The sequence below is a fragment of the Bos grunniens genome, chromosome 8, assembly GCF_055505025.1.
Source record: "Bos grunniens cultivar Pamir isolate PY7600 chromosome 8, Bosgru_T2T1.0, whole genome shotgun sequence".
Taxonomy (NCBI): Eukaryota; Metazoa; Chordata; class Mammalia; order Artiodactyla; family Bovidae; genus Bos; species Bos grunniens.
In genome coordinates, this window is record NC_141172.1 from 71,020,685 (window position 1) to 71,037,148 (window position 16,464).

The 16,464-nt window shown below is 39.2% G+C and overlaps 1 long non-coding RNA gene across 1 annotated transcript in view; it reads left to right on the forward strand.

Moving 5' to 3' along the window:
* The window catches only part of LOC147367393 (uncharacterized), a 95,725-nt gene extending 83,559 nt beyond the window's left edge, over window positions 1-12,166 (forward strand). Inside the window, exon 3 of the long non-coding RNA XR_015169189.1 lies at window positions 9,626-12,166. This is a non-coding gene — a long non-coding RNA (uncharacterized LOC147367393). The remainder of the gene's footprint in view (window positions 1-9,625) is intronic.
* Window positions 12,167-16,464: the final 4,298 nt, after the last annotated feature.

Genomic DNA, 16,464 nt, shown 5'->3' on the forward strand with positions numbered 1-16,464 from the left:
AAGAGCAAACAAGATTCAAGTAGGAAAGATGATGAGATTCAGAGAGGTAGAAAAACCTGGAATGATGTGAGCCAAGATTTGATCTGAAAGCATAAGATGAGATTTGGAGAAAGCTGATATGTTTGGCTAGATTGGAGCATTAGTGGAGTACTGATATAAGATTTAAACTTGAACAAGTTCAAGTAGAAGAGAAGCAGAACCCTCCAGATGGTTGAAATGTTAATGCCTGGAGCACTGAAAAGGAAATGGCCTTGACCTCTGTAAGAGGAAAGTTTGGTATTAGGGAAAGCGTGTAAATGAAAGAACAACCTGGACTCTATGTTGCTTAGTATCACCTGGTGTTAAGCCATCCTATTTGAGATAGCTTACAAAAAGGAAAGAAAGAAGAATGTTCAGAGGTTTATCAGCGGATGTGCTGTCTATAAGCGTTTTTGTAAGATCATTGTGTCTTGCTAGTCTACACTTTAAAAAATTCTGTTGGTCTTCCTTCTCATGTTCATACAGTTTTTCTGCTCACCTGGAATCTTACATTGCTTTTCCAAAAGTCTCAAGTCATGTTGGGCATCTCAAAAGCTACAGATTAATCTGACATCAAATCTGGGTTTGGCTTACATGTCTAGATGAAGAGATGTTCTTGTTGAAGTTTGGCAGTCACTTAGATGTTGAAGTCTCAATGTTTCAAACTCAGCTCAAAAATCCTTTGGAGTGTTTTGAGTTTGGTTCTTGGCAAGGCATGATTTCCTGTTTCTAAGAAAAAAGACTCATAAGAGAGCCTCAATAAAGCTTCTTGGACATCAAAACAACATTTTGATGAATTAATTGTAAATGAATCAGAAACATATGGATTCATTCTCTTGAGACACACATGTGTTTAAAAAAAGAGGGGAGTGCTGATTGCTCAAGGCTAAGTGTGTTTTGGGTTTTATCAAATGCAGAATGCTTAGGGGGAAAAAAAGAGTAAAAAGGATATATTATAATGTCTTCATTGTCTTTAAATAGACAGGCCCATTTAGGATCTTCTTTGTTGCCACCTATTGTTATTCTAGAAGAAATTTAGCAGTCATGACTAATCACTACCAGTCATGCCTGGTAATTTACACCATTACATAGTTTTCAGTGTCAGTGGTTGAGACCTTAGGCAAGGAGTTTGAGGCTTAGGAAAGAATAGGTCTTTTTTTCATATTATTAACCAAGTTAAAGTTGGTGAGGATTGCTGTCTCTTATGAATAACTTGTAAATCTACTCATCTTTTACTGAATACTTTTTTGTCCTCTTAAATGTAATGGCTGAAATGCAGAGCAATTTTCTAAAAATTCTGTTTCAAAAACTAATGGAATGACGATGTGATACCCCTCTGCACAATTAAGATGGCTCCTTCACAAAAACAGAAAATATCCAGGGTTGATGAGGATGTAGAGAAATTGGAACCATTGTTCACTGTTTGTGGGAATCCAAAATGGTGCGGCTGCCATGGAAAACATTATGGCAGTTCTGTAAAAATTTTAAAATAAAATTACCATGTGATTCAGTCATTCCATTTCTGGATATTCCACCAAAGAATTGAAAACGGCCCTCCAAGAGGTTTTTTTTTTTTTTTTATGCACTTACATTCATAACAGCATTATCCACAATAGCCATTGTGAGGAATTGTATGAGCAATCTAGCATCATCAAATTCCTAAAGACAGAAAGTAGAAGAGGATTTCCAGTGCCTGCAGGGAGAGGAGAATGGGAAGTTGCAGTTTAATAGGTATAAAGTTTCAATTTTGCAAGATGTCAAATTTTCTGGAGGTGGATGGTAGTGATAGTTGCACAACAGTGTGAATGTACTTAACACTGAAGTGTGCACTTAAAAAATGGTTAAGATAGTCAGTTTTATGCTATGTATATTTTACTACCATCTTTAAAAGCAACCAACTAAGGGATGTTTATTTGAATACTGTTGACCACAGTGGTCTCAAGTATATCAGGCATCTGTAATTCCAGATTTTGTCCTTTGCTTTGATGGATTCCAGTCTCTGGACTAGAAGGATTGGTATAGTCTTATGAGAAGGTGACTGCACATATAAAACCTAATGCCAACTTAATTTTACTAACCACTATTCGATTCAGTTCTATAGACATTTGTTCAGTGTCTTCACTGTGCAAAGAATTGTGAGAACTACAGGAAGATGAAAAAGACTGTCTTTTCCTACTATCCATATTTTCACAATAGAGTCTGAGAGATAAAATGAGCATGTATGTATGTATGCTCAGTCATGTCTGACTCTTTGCGCAGCCTGCCATGGCTTCTATGTCCATAGGATTTTCCAAGCAAGAATACTGGAGTGGGTTGCCATGCCCTCCTCCAGGGGATCTTCCTGACCCAGGGTTTGAAACCATGTCTCTTGTGTCTCCTTCCTTGGCAGTCTGATTCTTTACAACTAGGCCCCCAAATGAGCACAAATACCTATAATTACTGGCAGCCTGTGGTATAAGAGCACAAAATGGAGAAACTACTTTCAGGTAGGGGATTGGGAGAGAGGAATTTGGGGCTTGAAGAATGTGTAGAATTTCAAAAAGCAGAGAGTTTTAGTATCTGAATTCCAAGTGGCCATTGCAAGGAGTTTGGATTTACTCTGCAGGTAATAGGGAGCCACTGAAAATGTGAGCAGGAGAGTAATAACAGTGTGGTTTAGGAAAATTATTTTAACAGCTTTTATTGAGATTGATTGAAACTGGAAGAAATTGGACATGGAAGGCAGACACCAAGGGGAACCACAAATACACACACACCTGCCTCAGGCCCACCTTAGACTAAAAGTTCTATCACATTTTGCAGCACATCTCCCTGACCTCAAAGGCAGTACATAGTGTTCATTATAAGGACCTAACATCTGAAAATTAATTTTGCGCTGGAGGAGGAAGCGTAATTGATTTTCCAAGTTCTGCTTCCTTGAGGATGGTCCTGTTTATTTCTGCATATTATCATACAACTTACATCAAGTTCTAATGGAGTTATTCATATGTAGGAGATAAAGGCAGAGAAGGCAATGGAGAACCCCACTCCAGTACTCTTGCTTTGAAAATCCCATGGGCGGAGGACCCTGGTAGGCTGCAGTCTATGGGGTCGCTAAGAGTCAGACACGGCTGATCGACTTCACTTTCACTTTTCACTTTTATGCATTGGAGAAGGAAATGGCAACCCACTCCAGTAATCTTGCCTGGAGAATCCCAGGGATGGGGGAGCCTGATGGGCTGCCGTCTATGGGGTCGCACAGAGTCGGACATGACTGAAGCGACTTAGCAGCAGGAGACAAAGGAGAGTGTTATTTATTGGTTAAGCTTTATAAATGGCATTCTTACCACTACATAGAATATGTTTTACCCTGCATGTTTCTTTCCAGCTTATGCCTATAAACATTTCATCTTGTTTTGAGAAATGAGAAAAACTGTATAATTTATGGATTATATGATTGATTCAAACTATAGCTCATTCCAAAAAGAATGTAAAATAACTTAAAAATAAGAGAAAAAAATAAATTGGTTGTATAATTAGTGTTAGTATACTAAATATATGCAATAAAAATGCTATTGTTGGTACAAAGAGGTTAAAAATTTAAGTCTGGATTTCCCAAACCAATAAAGCAAGAGGGAAAATATGCAATACAGGATTCACATAAATGACTCTTGCTCCTCCTGGCAAAACAACATGAAATAAATACAATAGATAGCTTAATCTGATTTAATATTATTCTCCACATTTACTTAATTCAGTTCACCAAAAAATCCATTGGGTGCTATAGAGTGGCTGAGAAACCCATGGTTTATCAATTTTAATAGATGAGACTGGAATTAATAGTCCATGAATTACTTGTTTTGGGGAGTCATCAAGATCTTTGCTTATCCCTTCCTCCTTCAAACTCTCCTAATTCTCTATTTTATTAACATCCTCTGGAAAAGAAATAAGGATTACATGAGAGGAAGTATAATTCAAGTTTGTTAATTTTTTCCTCTGTGTTTACTTACCTGATTCCTTTAGAAAATCTCAATTTTAGTCAGTATTTGGTTCTTCCTGTTTAAAATATTTAGCTTGAGGTCTAAACAGCCACATGGCTTTGGGCAGTGGCTCTAATCCTGAGTCTGTGCTATGTTAGCAACTAGGTAGATTGGCAGAGTGGGAAAGGCAATTTATTAAGGGTTATGTAGAACTATTAGGTTGGTATAAACTTAATTGTGGTTTCAGATGAATTTTAAATCATTATATATAGGCTCAAACACATCTTTATTAATCAAAATAGGAACCATTATAACCAACACAATTTTGCCAATGAGAAGTAAGTTTGTTTCTTCTTGTAGCATAAAATTTGTGCTTTGGGATTTGATGAACTCTTGGAAAGCATTTTCTGCATCCTGCTGGTTGTGAAAGCATTTTTCCTGCAAAAAGTTATTGAGATGCTTGAAGAAGTGGCAGTAGTTGGTGAGTGGTCAGGTCAATATGGCAGATGAGGCAAAGCTTCATAGCCCAATTCACTCAACTTTTGAAGCATTGGTTGTGAGATGTGTGGTTGGGCATTGTCATGGAAAAGAATTGAGCTCATTTTGTTGATCAGTGTCACCTGTAGGGGTTGCAGTTTTCAGTGCATCTCTTCGATTTACTGAGCATACCTCTCAGATGTAATGGTTTTGCTGGGATTCAGAAAGCTGTCATGAAGCACCCACTTACTGAGCTTTTTCATCTTTCCAATTTGCTTCAAATTCTGAACTACTATAGAAGGGTCAACGTTGAGTTCGTTGGTAACCTCTTGTGTAGTTGTAAGAAGACCAGTTTCAATGATTCTCTTAGTTGGTCATTGTCAACTTCTGATGGCCAGCCACTGTGATCCTCATCTTCAAGTTTCATCCCCTTTGCAAAACTTCTTGAACCACTGCTGCACTGTACATTCATTAGCAGTTCCTAGACCAAATGCATTGTTGATGTTGCGAGTCGTCTCCACTTCTTAACTGCTCATTTTGAACTCGAATAAGAAAATTGCTAGAATTTTGCTTTTTGTCTAACACAAAAACAAATTTGCTTTCTGTCTAACACCATTTCCATAGTCTGAACTCTTAATGAATACAAAATAAACAGCAAGTAATAAGCCATTTAGGAAAAACAAACAAAACGGAAAATGTGCATTAAAATGATGTATAACATAACCACATTTATTTAAGAATATATTCCAACATCAAAGGCAAATTTTAACAGTGCATAAGCAGCAATTACTTTTTGTAGCAACCTACTAGCACATGGCGTGAGGAGGCATTGGCTTGTCCGTGCCTCTGTCCTGGGTTTAATACAAAGAGGGTGAGTTAGACAGTCTCTAAATCCTTCTCAGCTCTACATTATAGAAGTTCTTTAATCTTGCTGCTCAGAGAAGACTCAAGTATGTGCCAGTATCCTTTGGTGCAGTGTTATCTTTCAGTCACCTCTATTCGACAATCTATCACTAGGATATGTTGATAATAAAAAGACAACTTAAAAGTGCTTCTGCATTTTCATGGGCAGGAGTCCAACAAGACTGCTTTCTGTAATTAAAATAAAAACAACAACAGCAACAACAGGGACATGAATGAAAGGCAGAGGAAAAGAGGTTGGGATACTACCCTAGGAAGAAAATGACTCCTCTGTACACAATGGAATTTGGCAGTCTAGATTGTTTTGCCTTTATTTCCATTCTCTTAAAACAAGAGGGAAGAAGTGTGTGGGAAGAAGTTTGTGGGCAATAGAGATGGAGGAGATAGAATTTATTTGGGGTATTGCGTGTTAGTCATTTTTCATCTGCGAATTCACCACCTGAAAGAAACATCACATAGCAACAGACGTCATTCATAAGCAAGATGTTTTGTTTTGAGAGAGACATTTATGGATGTGATTAAGCCCTGTTAAACATCCTATGCCACTGGGACCGGAAGCCTTCTCATTGTGTATTCTCTCTTGTGAAACACCAGGACTTAGGAAATACATGAACTTTAAAAACTATTCTGGCTGGATCCATATATACTTTGGGAGCTGGGGAAGGGAGATAGAGTAATTCAACTACTCAAGCTTTGATTGTTTGGAAATTTAGTCGTAAATCACCCAGATGATTTCCTTAATTTTCCGTGTCCTTTTTCTGGAAGTAGATAGTGTGGGTTTTGCATCCAAAAGCAACTTATTCTTTTCATTTAGCTATAATACTTCAGATTTTGTCCATGGTAATTTACTGGTACAACTTGGAGCAATCAGTATACACACATTTACAGTAATTCTCCACAATGTTGCTCGTGATGGTCTTAATCTAAAACTAATGGACAGGGTTTATTTTTAGTGTAACCTCGGTATTTTGCTAGAAGGAATGAAAAAGTCTTTACAAAAAGAAAGGACAAATAGCTTTTGTAGTACAGTAAAGCCCTGGGTTAATATATATCCCTGTAACTCACTGACTAAACAGACACACTGGTGAATAATCTGAAAGGGTGGTAGCCATGATGTGGACCTGTGATGTGGGTTTTTCCTTTCCCACATTTGCCCATAACTGGAAAATATTCCACACTTTATTGACAACTCACATTACCAAATCTGAATTTGATGTGAATTAAAATACATTAAAAAATATCTTGAGAGCGAGTTCGTAGTAAATAATGCCAAATTTTAATAAATTTTAGTTAGAAGTGAGCTGTAATTTTATTGGGATACATAAATCTTTCTATCAGTATGATGGTAATGTCTAACATTACACTCTTCATATTTTAAAACTGGATCCATCCATAGTTTAATTGGTTAATTAAATGTAAAATACTAAAATATTTAATTTACCCTGGTTTGATAAAGACTATCATCATGCAAAAAACCAAAGACAATAGCAAAACTCAATCTGTAGAAGTTAGTTGATATGTATTATCACAAGAAGCTACTTGGCATATTTTATCAGTTTAATTCTATTATAAGGGCTTCCGAGGTGGCACTAGTGGTAAAGAACATGCCTGCCAATGCAAAAGACATAAGAGACATGGGTTTGACCCCTGGATTGGGAAGAGCCCTTGGAGGAGGGCATAGCAACCCACTCCAGATTCTTGCCTGGAGAATACTATGGACAGAGAAGCCTGGCAGGCTACAGTCCATGGATTCACAATTAGTCAGACATGACTGAAGCAAATGAGCATTCATGCAGACCATGTAGGAGCCACTGATGACCCCATAACAAGCTAACACATTAGTGGCAGGAATTTCCACAGCTAGACCAGTGATTTGGGGTTCCCTGAAGCTAAAAAATGCCCTCATTTCTAGGGACTTGTGTAGTAGGTAAACAAGCCAATAAGGCACACACACGAGGCTGTGGCTAATCTTTTAAGTACAGTTGGAAGAGTAGCCTTTGCTAGCAGCTGAATACCTCTGTGGTACTGGGTTATGCTATGATGTAATCATTATGGCTTCCCCTAAGAGGGATATTGAGACCGCAATCCCTGGGGTGAACTAGGAAAAGTGTAACTTTAAGTGAGTAAAGGCAAGGGAATTTATATCGTTGGCCATCCCAGGACTCCAAAGAGATAGCTGTGCTGCTCAATGGATGCTCCAAACCGTAAATTATGCGCTGAGCCTTGCTTGTGGCAGCTTCTCACAAAGAGAGAAGGAGAAGCCCAGGGTCTTGAGGGAGATTATACAGAATAGAAAGACCCTAGGAAGGTGGATGGACTGGTGTTCTCTCCAGATGAAAAGGCAGCAGAGTGCCTCCAAGAAAATGACTGGAGTAATTTACCCTCTGCTTTGCCTGTAACCACCCACAGAGTAATAAAGACAGAAAACACAAAAGTAAAGGGCCAAATTCTTTTCCTATTTTGTTTATTATAGAATATCAAGCAGAGCTCTCTGTGCAAAACAGATCCTTATTGGTTATCTATTTTAAATATTGTAGTGTGTATTGAGATACTCATATGGTTTTTATCTTTCAATTTGTTAATGTGGTGTATCACATTGGTTGATTTGCGAATATTGAAGAATCCTTGCATCCCTAGGATAAAGCCCACTTAATTATGGTGTATGATCTTTTTAATATGTTGTTGGATTCTGTTTGCTAGAATTTTATTAAGGATTTTTGCATCTATGTTCATCAGTGATATTGGCCTGTAGTTTTCTTTTTTTGTGGCATCTTGTCTGGTTTTGGCATTAGGGTGATGGTGACCTCATAGAATGAGTTTGGAAGTTTACCTTCCTCTGCAATTTTCTGGAAGAGTTTGAGTAGGATAGGTGTTAGCTCTTCTCTAAATTTTTGGTAGAATTCAGCTGTGAAGCCATCTGATCTTGGGCTTTTGTTTGTTCGAAGATTTCTGATTACTAGGTTTGAGGTGGGTCTCTTATAGACAGCATCTATAGGGGTCTTGTTTTGTATCCATTCAGCCAATCTTTGTCTTTTGGTTGGGACATTCAACCCATTTACATTTAATGTAATTATTAATAAGTATGATCCCGTTGTCATTTACTTTGTTGTTTTGGGTTTAAGTTTATAAACCTTTCTGTGTTTCCTGTCTACAGAAGATGCTTTAGCATTTGTTGAAGAGCTGGTTTTTTGGTGCTGAATTCTCTGAGCTTTTGCTTGTCTGTAAGGCTTTTGATTTCTGCTTCATATTTGAATGAGATCCTTGCTGGGTACAGTAATCTGGGTTGTAGGTTTTTCTCTTTCATCGCTTTAAGTATATTCTGCCGTTCCCTTCTGGCTAGAAGAGTTCTACTGAAAGATCAGCTGTTATCCTTATTGGGATCCCCTTGTGGGTTATTTGTTGTTTTTACCTTGCTGCTTTTAATATTTGTGCTTTGTGTTTGATCTTCTTTTGATTAATATGTGTCTTGGGGTGTTTTGCCTGGGGTTTATCCTGTTTGCGACTCACTGTGTTTCTTGGACTTGGGTGGCTATTTCCTTCCTCATTTTAGGGAAGTTTTCAACTATTATCTCCTCAAGTATTTTCTCATGGCCTTTCTTTTTGTCTTCTTCTTCTGGGACTCCTATGATTCGAATATTGGGGTGTTTAACATTGTCCCAGAGGTCTCTGAGGTTGCCCTCATTTCTTTTAATTCTTTTTTCTTTTCTCCTCTCTGCTTCATTTATTTCCACCATTATATCTTCCACCTCACTTATCCTATCTTCTGCCTCAGTTATTCTACTGTTGGTTCCCTCCAGAGTGCTTTTGATCTCAGTTCTTGCCATACTTTGGCCACCTCATGCGAAGAATTGACTTACTGGAAAAGACTCTGATGATGGGAGGAATTGGGGGCAGGAGGAGAAGGGGACAACAGAGAATGAGATGGCTGGATGGTATCACTGATGGCAACTCTTAAAAACCTATCAGAGCTAAAGTCAAAATTTTACTCATCCAACTGCTTTAAATATAGCCCATGGAATTTCAAGAGTGTTTATAAATTTAAAAAGGTTTAAAAATAAAATAAATTGGAAATACAACTTATTAAGATTTGTGGGATAGAGTGAGGCAGTGATTAGGGAAAATTTGCAGCACTGAATGCACATATTATTAAAGAAGAAAGATTAAAATCAATAATTTAAATTTCTATCTTTGGAAATTAGAGAAGAAGAACAAACTAAATTTGTCACCCTGCTTATTCAACTTATATGCAGAGTACATCATGAGAAATGCTGGGCTGGAGGAAGCACAAGCTGGAATCAAGATTGCCATGAGAAATATCAATCACATCAGATATGCAGATGACACTACCCTTCTGGCAGAAAGTGAAAAAGAACTAAAGAGCCTCTTGATTAAAATGAAAGAAGAGAGTGAAAAAGTTGGCTTAAAGTTTCCCATTTTGAAAACTAAGATCATGGCATCCGGTCCCATCACTTCATGGCAAATACATGGAGAAACCGTGGAAACAGTGGCTGACTTTATTTTTTGGGCTCCAAAATCACTGCAGATGGTGATTGCAGCCATGAAATTAAAAGACACTTACTCTTTGGAAGGAAACTTATGACCAACCTAGACAGTATATTAAAAAGCAGAGACATTACTTTGTCAACAAAGGTCCATTTAGTCAAGGCTATGGTTTTTCCAGTGGTCATGTATGGATGTGAGAGTTGGACTATAAAGAAAGCTGAGTGCTGGAGAATTGATGTTTTTGAACTGTGGTGTTGGAGAAGACTCTTGAGAGTGCCTTGGACTGCAAGGAGATCCAACCAGTCCATTCTGAAGGAGATCAGTCCTGGGATTTCTTTGGAAGGAATGATGCTAAAGCTGAAACTCCAGTACTTTGGCCACCTCATGCTAAGAGTTGACTCATTGGAAAAGACTCTGATGCTGGGAGGGATTGGGGGCAGGAGGAGAAGGGGATGACAGAGGATGAGATGGCTGGATGGCATCACTGACTCTATGGACGTGAGTCTGAGTGAACTCCAGGAGTTGGTGATGGACAGGGAGGCCTGGCATGCTGCGATTCATGGGGTCGCAAAGAGTCAGATACGACTGAGTGACTGAACCGAACTGAACTGAACTGAAAGTTAAAAAAAAAAAAAGAATTTTAAGGCAGTCCAGTGGAAGAATCCACCTTCTAATGCCAGGCACACAGTTCGATTCCTAGTTAAGGAACTAAGATTCCACATGCCGCAGTGCAACTGAGCCCATGTGACACAATAAAGAGCCCTCAGCTTGGACTGTAAGAAATCTAACCAGTCCATCATAAAGGAGATCAGTTCTGGGTGTTCATTGGAAGGACTGATGTTGAAGCTGAAACTCCAATTCTTTGGCCACCTGATGGGAAGACCTGACTCATTTGAAAAGAGCCTGATGCTGGGAAAGATTGAGGGCAGGAGGAGAAGGGGATGACAGAGGGTGAGATGGTTGGATGGCATCACTGACTCAATGGACATGGATTTGGGTGGGCTCGGGAGTTGGTGATGGACAGGGGGGCCTGGCATGCTGCAGTTCACAGGATTGCAGAGTCGGACATGACCTGGCGACTGAACTGAACTGAAATTCAAAGTAACCAGGTGAAAAATACACTACTAGAGTTGCCATCAATGAAATTAAAAATAGGAATTCAGTAGAGAAAATCAATGAAGCCAAAAGCTGGTAATTTGAAAAGATCATTTAATAGATAAATTTTTTGCCAGAATGATTTAGAAAAGAAGGAGAGGATAGAAATTGCAAATATCAGAAGTGAAAGAGGGGACCTCAGAACAGATTATATGAATATTAAAAAGATAATGAAGTGCCGGGAGCCAGCACGGGAGTTCCCACCCATGGCAAAGGTCATGCTGAGAGCCCTGATATGCAAAGGCGAGTCAGGGCTCGAGGGCCCCCTCCCTGGATCTGCCTGAGCATCTACCCCAAAACCAGAGTCTGTCTGTTTTACTGCTTCATGACTTTCACCAACTCCTCTGACAGTCATGGGTCGGGGGTTGGGGGGGCTATCCCCTACCACCTTGTCTCTGAAGGAAATCAACTTAGAGCTCTAGATGATTAGCCTCTTGGGCATAATAGGAGTGTTTCAGTCCAAACCCCTCAGATGGCTCTCTAACTTGCCTGACAGGTTTACCCGGACTCCTACAGCTACGCATACGATTGTTTACAGTCTCCCAACCGTGAGAGGCACGGGGAGCTTAAGATATTCAAATAGTATAGAGCCTCTCAGAGAGTTAGAAATCGTCAGAATAGAACTAGTAGAAGATTTCATTGTTGAGCCAATGCTTGCTGCCAAGTTTACACATCCCCTCTATTGTATCCTTGGAAGTGTATTAATTAATATAGTTGGTATGTAGAAAAAATAAGTAGTGGCCTTGGTGTTAACAACTTTAGACCCTTAAGGTAATAAATTCTTTCCTTTGTTGTAAACCCACTGCACCTTTGCCCTATAGGAATGCAACTTTATCTAACACCTTCGGAGGATGGTGCCAAACTTTAAAATAATTACTCTTAGAGAAAATAAGTCTTATGGTTGACAAACCTTTGTCAGAGTCATAAAATGTTAACAGGCCTTCTGGCCAGAAGATGATGTAAATCACCTAAACCATTTGTATATGATAAATTTGCAGAAAAGAAAGCCTGGTCTCAATAAGGATCAAAGACTGCTGACTTTGCATGATTTCACACCCCCTATTATCCTCTATGTACAACTTAGGGTATAAAAGCCCCTGTTGAAAATAAAGCTATGGGCCTTGCTCACCAAAGCTTGGTCTCCCCATGTCGTTCTTTTTCTCATCTTTTGGCTGAATTCCCATCTGGAGTGTGGAGGCTTGTCAAGCCTACTAATTTTGCCTGGGCTTCTAAGATCTGACCGGGGAGGGCTTAGTGTCTCCTCTCCTTTGGGAGAACGGGAGGATGCCTGTGGCCCACGCAGGTGATGCAAACTCCTTGTCTTGGAGTTTTATTGGTTTTCCACGTAAACCAAGTTATTCAGCCTCTTTTCTCCACTGCATTTTCTCACTGAGCTATCCCTATTTAACCACTCTTTATATCTCTAATTAATACCTAATTAAGCTATTGCTATTCTAATCGCTGATGCTGTCATCCTGAGGGAATCCCTGGATCCAATCGGGGCTGGACCCCAAGAACAAAGGAATATTATGAACAACTGTATGCCCACAAAGTTGATAACCTAGATGAAATGGACCAATTCTTTTAAAGAAATGTCTGTCAAATCTCAGACAAGAAGAAATAGATAGGTCTATATCTATTAAAGAAATTGAATCAGAAATTAATAAATTTCCCAAGCAAGAAGCACAATAAACCCTAGATAGGTTTATTGGTAAATCCCAGCAAATATTTAATGAAGACATGCCATTTCTCTGTAATCTCTTCCAAAAATATAAGCAGGGGTAATAAACCCTAACTCTTTCTAGGCCAGAATTAAACTAATATGAAAACCAGACATGACATTATGAGAAAAGAAAACCGTAGGCTGATACGTCTCTTGAACATAGACACAAAAATCCTCAATACAATACAATCAGGTCAAACCTAACAATATATCAAAAGAATGATACACAATGACCGAGTGGGATTCATCTCATATAGTCAAAGCAGGTTTAACATTCAAATATCAATTAATGTGATCCATCACATCAACAGGCTAGAGAAGGAAAAATTACACGATCATATCAGTAAATGCAGAAAAAGCGGTTGACAAAATCCAACACCTATTTATGATAAAAACTAATCAAACTAGAGAAATAGGGGAACTTCTTTAACTTGAAAAGAACATTTACCAAAAAATTCACAACCAATGTCATATTTAATGATGTGTGTATGCTCAGTCACTCAGTCATGTCCAGCTCTTTCATGACCCCATGGACTGTAGCCCACCAGGCTGCTCTGTCCATGGAATTTCCCAGGCAAGAATACTGGAGTGGGTTGCCATTTTCTACTCTAGGGGATCTTCTCGACCCAGGGATCGAACCCATGTCTCTTATATCTCCTGCATTGGCAGGCGAATTCTTTACCACTGTGCCACCTGGGAAGCCCACCAGCAGTCTACTCAAATCCCTGACCATTGTCCATTGCCTGATTGTATTTTATCATCCTAAAGAGTGATTTCTACCTTTTAGGTTTCACCCATTATCTGTCCTTAAAGATTTATTGTTTGCACAAAATTTATACTTCATCTGTGGGCCAAAAAAATGAAACAAGGAAATTTTTTTTCTCAGTAAGGAAGAATTCCATGAGAACAAGAATAAGAAAAGTCTCTCACTTGTTTGGGGCCATTAGCAGTCCCCTCAAGTTTTTTTCAATTATTCACTTATAAAACAGGAATGACGACACTTATTTTAGAGCCTGGTTGCAAAGGTTAAATGAGACTCAGAATGCCATGTTCTGAAAATATTAGCTCCCTTTGCAAATTCCTGTGATTTTCATCCTTTTAGCTTGTCTGAAAGGAACAAATTTCACATTTTAAAAAACATTCATAGTTGTCAAGGCGCCACACATTCAGATGGAAAGGCCCTATTTTTATCTTCTGTTTTAATGTAACACTTATTCTACTGTAGCTAAGGCAAACATAAATATAGATGCATATACTTGAGGATAGAAATTTGCTAGAGAGCTAAAAATGTTCCAGCATCCCCTACTATTCTTTTGTTCCTACTTTTCTGTGTGTGTGTGTGTGTGTGTCTCCTATCAAGGAGGGAGACAGTTTTACCCTTGTGCAGTACTCTTGCCTGGAAAATCCCATGGATGGAGGAGCCTGGAAGGCTGCAGTCCATGGGGTCGCTGAGGGTCGGACACGACTGAGCGACTTCACTTTCACTTTTCACTTTTATGCATTGGAGAAGGAAATGGCAACCCACTCCAGTGTTCTTGCCTGGAGAATCCCAGGGACGGGGAAGCCTAGTGGGCTGCCATCTATGGGGTCACACAGAGTCGGATACGACTGAAGTGACTTAGCAGTAGCAATAGCAATGTGTGTTTCAAGCAGGTTTTCATGAGAGTAAATGACAAAGCACTCAATGAATGGAGACTCAGGTGGAAAGCAGAATTCCTTGGCATGCTTCCTGAGTCAATCTCAAAATGAAAGTTTTTCCTTCTTGCTAGTGTCAACATATGTATTTATATATGATATAATCATCAGGAAAACTATATACAGCTGACCCTGCAGTCGTTAAACTGAAATTAGAATTGCTATATTGTCACTCATCAGCTATGGGACCATAAGTAAATTTACATCTGTGAACCTGAATTTCTTCATCTGTGAAAATAGGAATTATATCTGCTTCTGAGTGAGATAATGAATATGCATAGAAAAGATACATGTTTGTGTGATTCTAATCAAAAATGTCTGTAAACTTTGCAGAACCTTCCTATGTCTAAGTGGAAGAACATTTTCTCAACCCTTCACTGCCCTAGCCTGCTGCAATGAAAACCCAACTTTAAAAACAGTACTAGTTAAAACACAAGTAATTTACTTCCTATGAGTAATTACAGAATATCAAGTACTTTATGTTTATAATTTGCATGTCAAAAGTGTGCTTGTAAGTAAAGACTTATATGCATTTCTAAGCAAGATATGGTGCTGTCACCGATTTATTTATCCATATCCCTTACAATCTTCTTTTCTGAAGAAAGGCAGAGTAGTAGAAGACAAGGTGATACCCGTGTGTCATATTTATCATGGCTCCCCTCTCTTGTGCCCACAGCAGACATTTCAAGTCAGTAACAGAACTTATGGTCTCCGAGTCCTTCACAGTGTTTCCAGGAGCCACTACCAGTCTGTAATACTTGACTGGTAAAATGAAACCCATAGGCCATCCAGTCTATAGGGAAAGGAAGGATGCACAGCAAGCTAACATGATTGCTTCCCTCTCAGTTCTCTCTGAGGTCTTAGACATATCACACAACTTGTCCAAGATATACCTTTCTTATGTGTAAAACAAGAGAATTGCAGTGACTTTGTGATGTGTCCGCATGGCTGGGCTGAATTACTTAACCCCTAATCTCCTTTCCAGCTAGCATTAACCAGAAGAGAGATTCTTACAGGAGACTTAGAGGATGAAAGTGAAGTAATAGCCATTCTGTAGACTGTATGCATTGCCACTCGTCTGCTGACTCACCTTGCTAGTGTGAGGCAGCAAATGAGCCTGGATTGTTAAACCGTGTCAGTTATCTTCTTTATAGTTCTCCAGTTCCTGGGCCAGGTGTATGTGTGTCCCTAGCTCCTTCCTCAGCATAGACTTCAGAGATGACTGAAACTGATGCGGGTTTCATACCGACCTTCATCTGTGCTCATGGGTTCCTGCTTGATCTTCTTCTTCCTCATTCCATACCCATCTCCCCTTCCCAACTTCTGTCCTGTGAACTTTGGACTCCAGAATTGGTCACAAATACAACCCGACTGAGACCAACAGTTGCATAAAATAAAGTCTCTGTAACAAATCCAAGCATAGCCTAATGATTTTGTGTCTGTGATTGAACCCTGACTGATGTGGAAATTACAATCAGATCATTTCTAAAATTTCTTCTAATGTCTTCTGTTTACATATGGGAGGCTCAGACAGCAGAATTGTTAGGAGCTCACAGGGCACCCCACTCCAGTACTCTTGCCTGGAAAATCCCATGGACGGAGGAGCCTGGTAGGCTGCAGTCCATGGGGTCGCTAAGAATCGGACACGACTGAGTGACTTCACTTTCTCTTTTCACTTTCACGCATTGGAGAAGGAAATGGCAACCCACTCCAGTGTTCTTGCCTGGAGAATCCCAGGGCCGGGGGAGCCTGGTGGGCTGCCATCTATGGGGTCACACAGAGTCAGACACGACTGAAGCAACTTAGCAGCAGTAGCAGCACACTTTGTAGTTTGGGCTAACCCAGGTTCAAATCTTAGCTTTGACATAAGTGTTTATGTCTCTTTAGACAATTTTTAACCTCTTTAAATATCAGATTCTTGCCTATAATAGAAAGTTGTTAATATTTATCTCTATCATAAGACCATTATGAGGATTAAAGAAAATTATAGAATACTTTGTATCATGCCAGGCA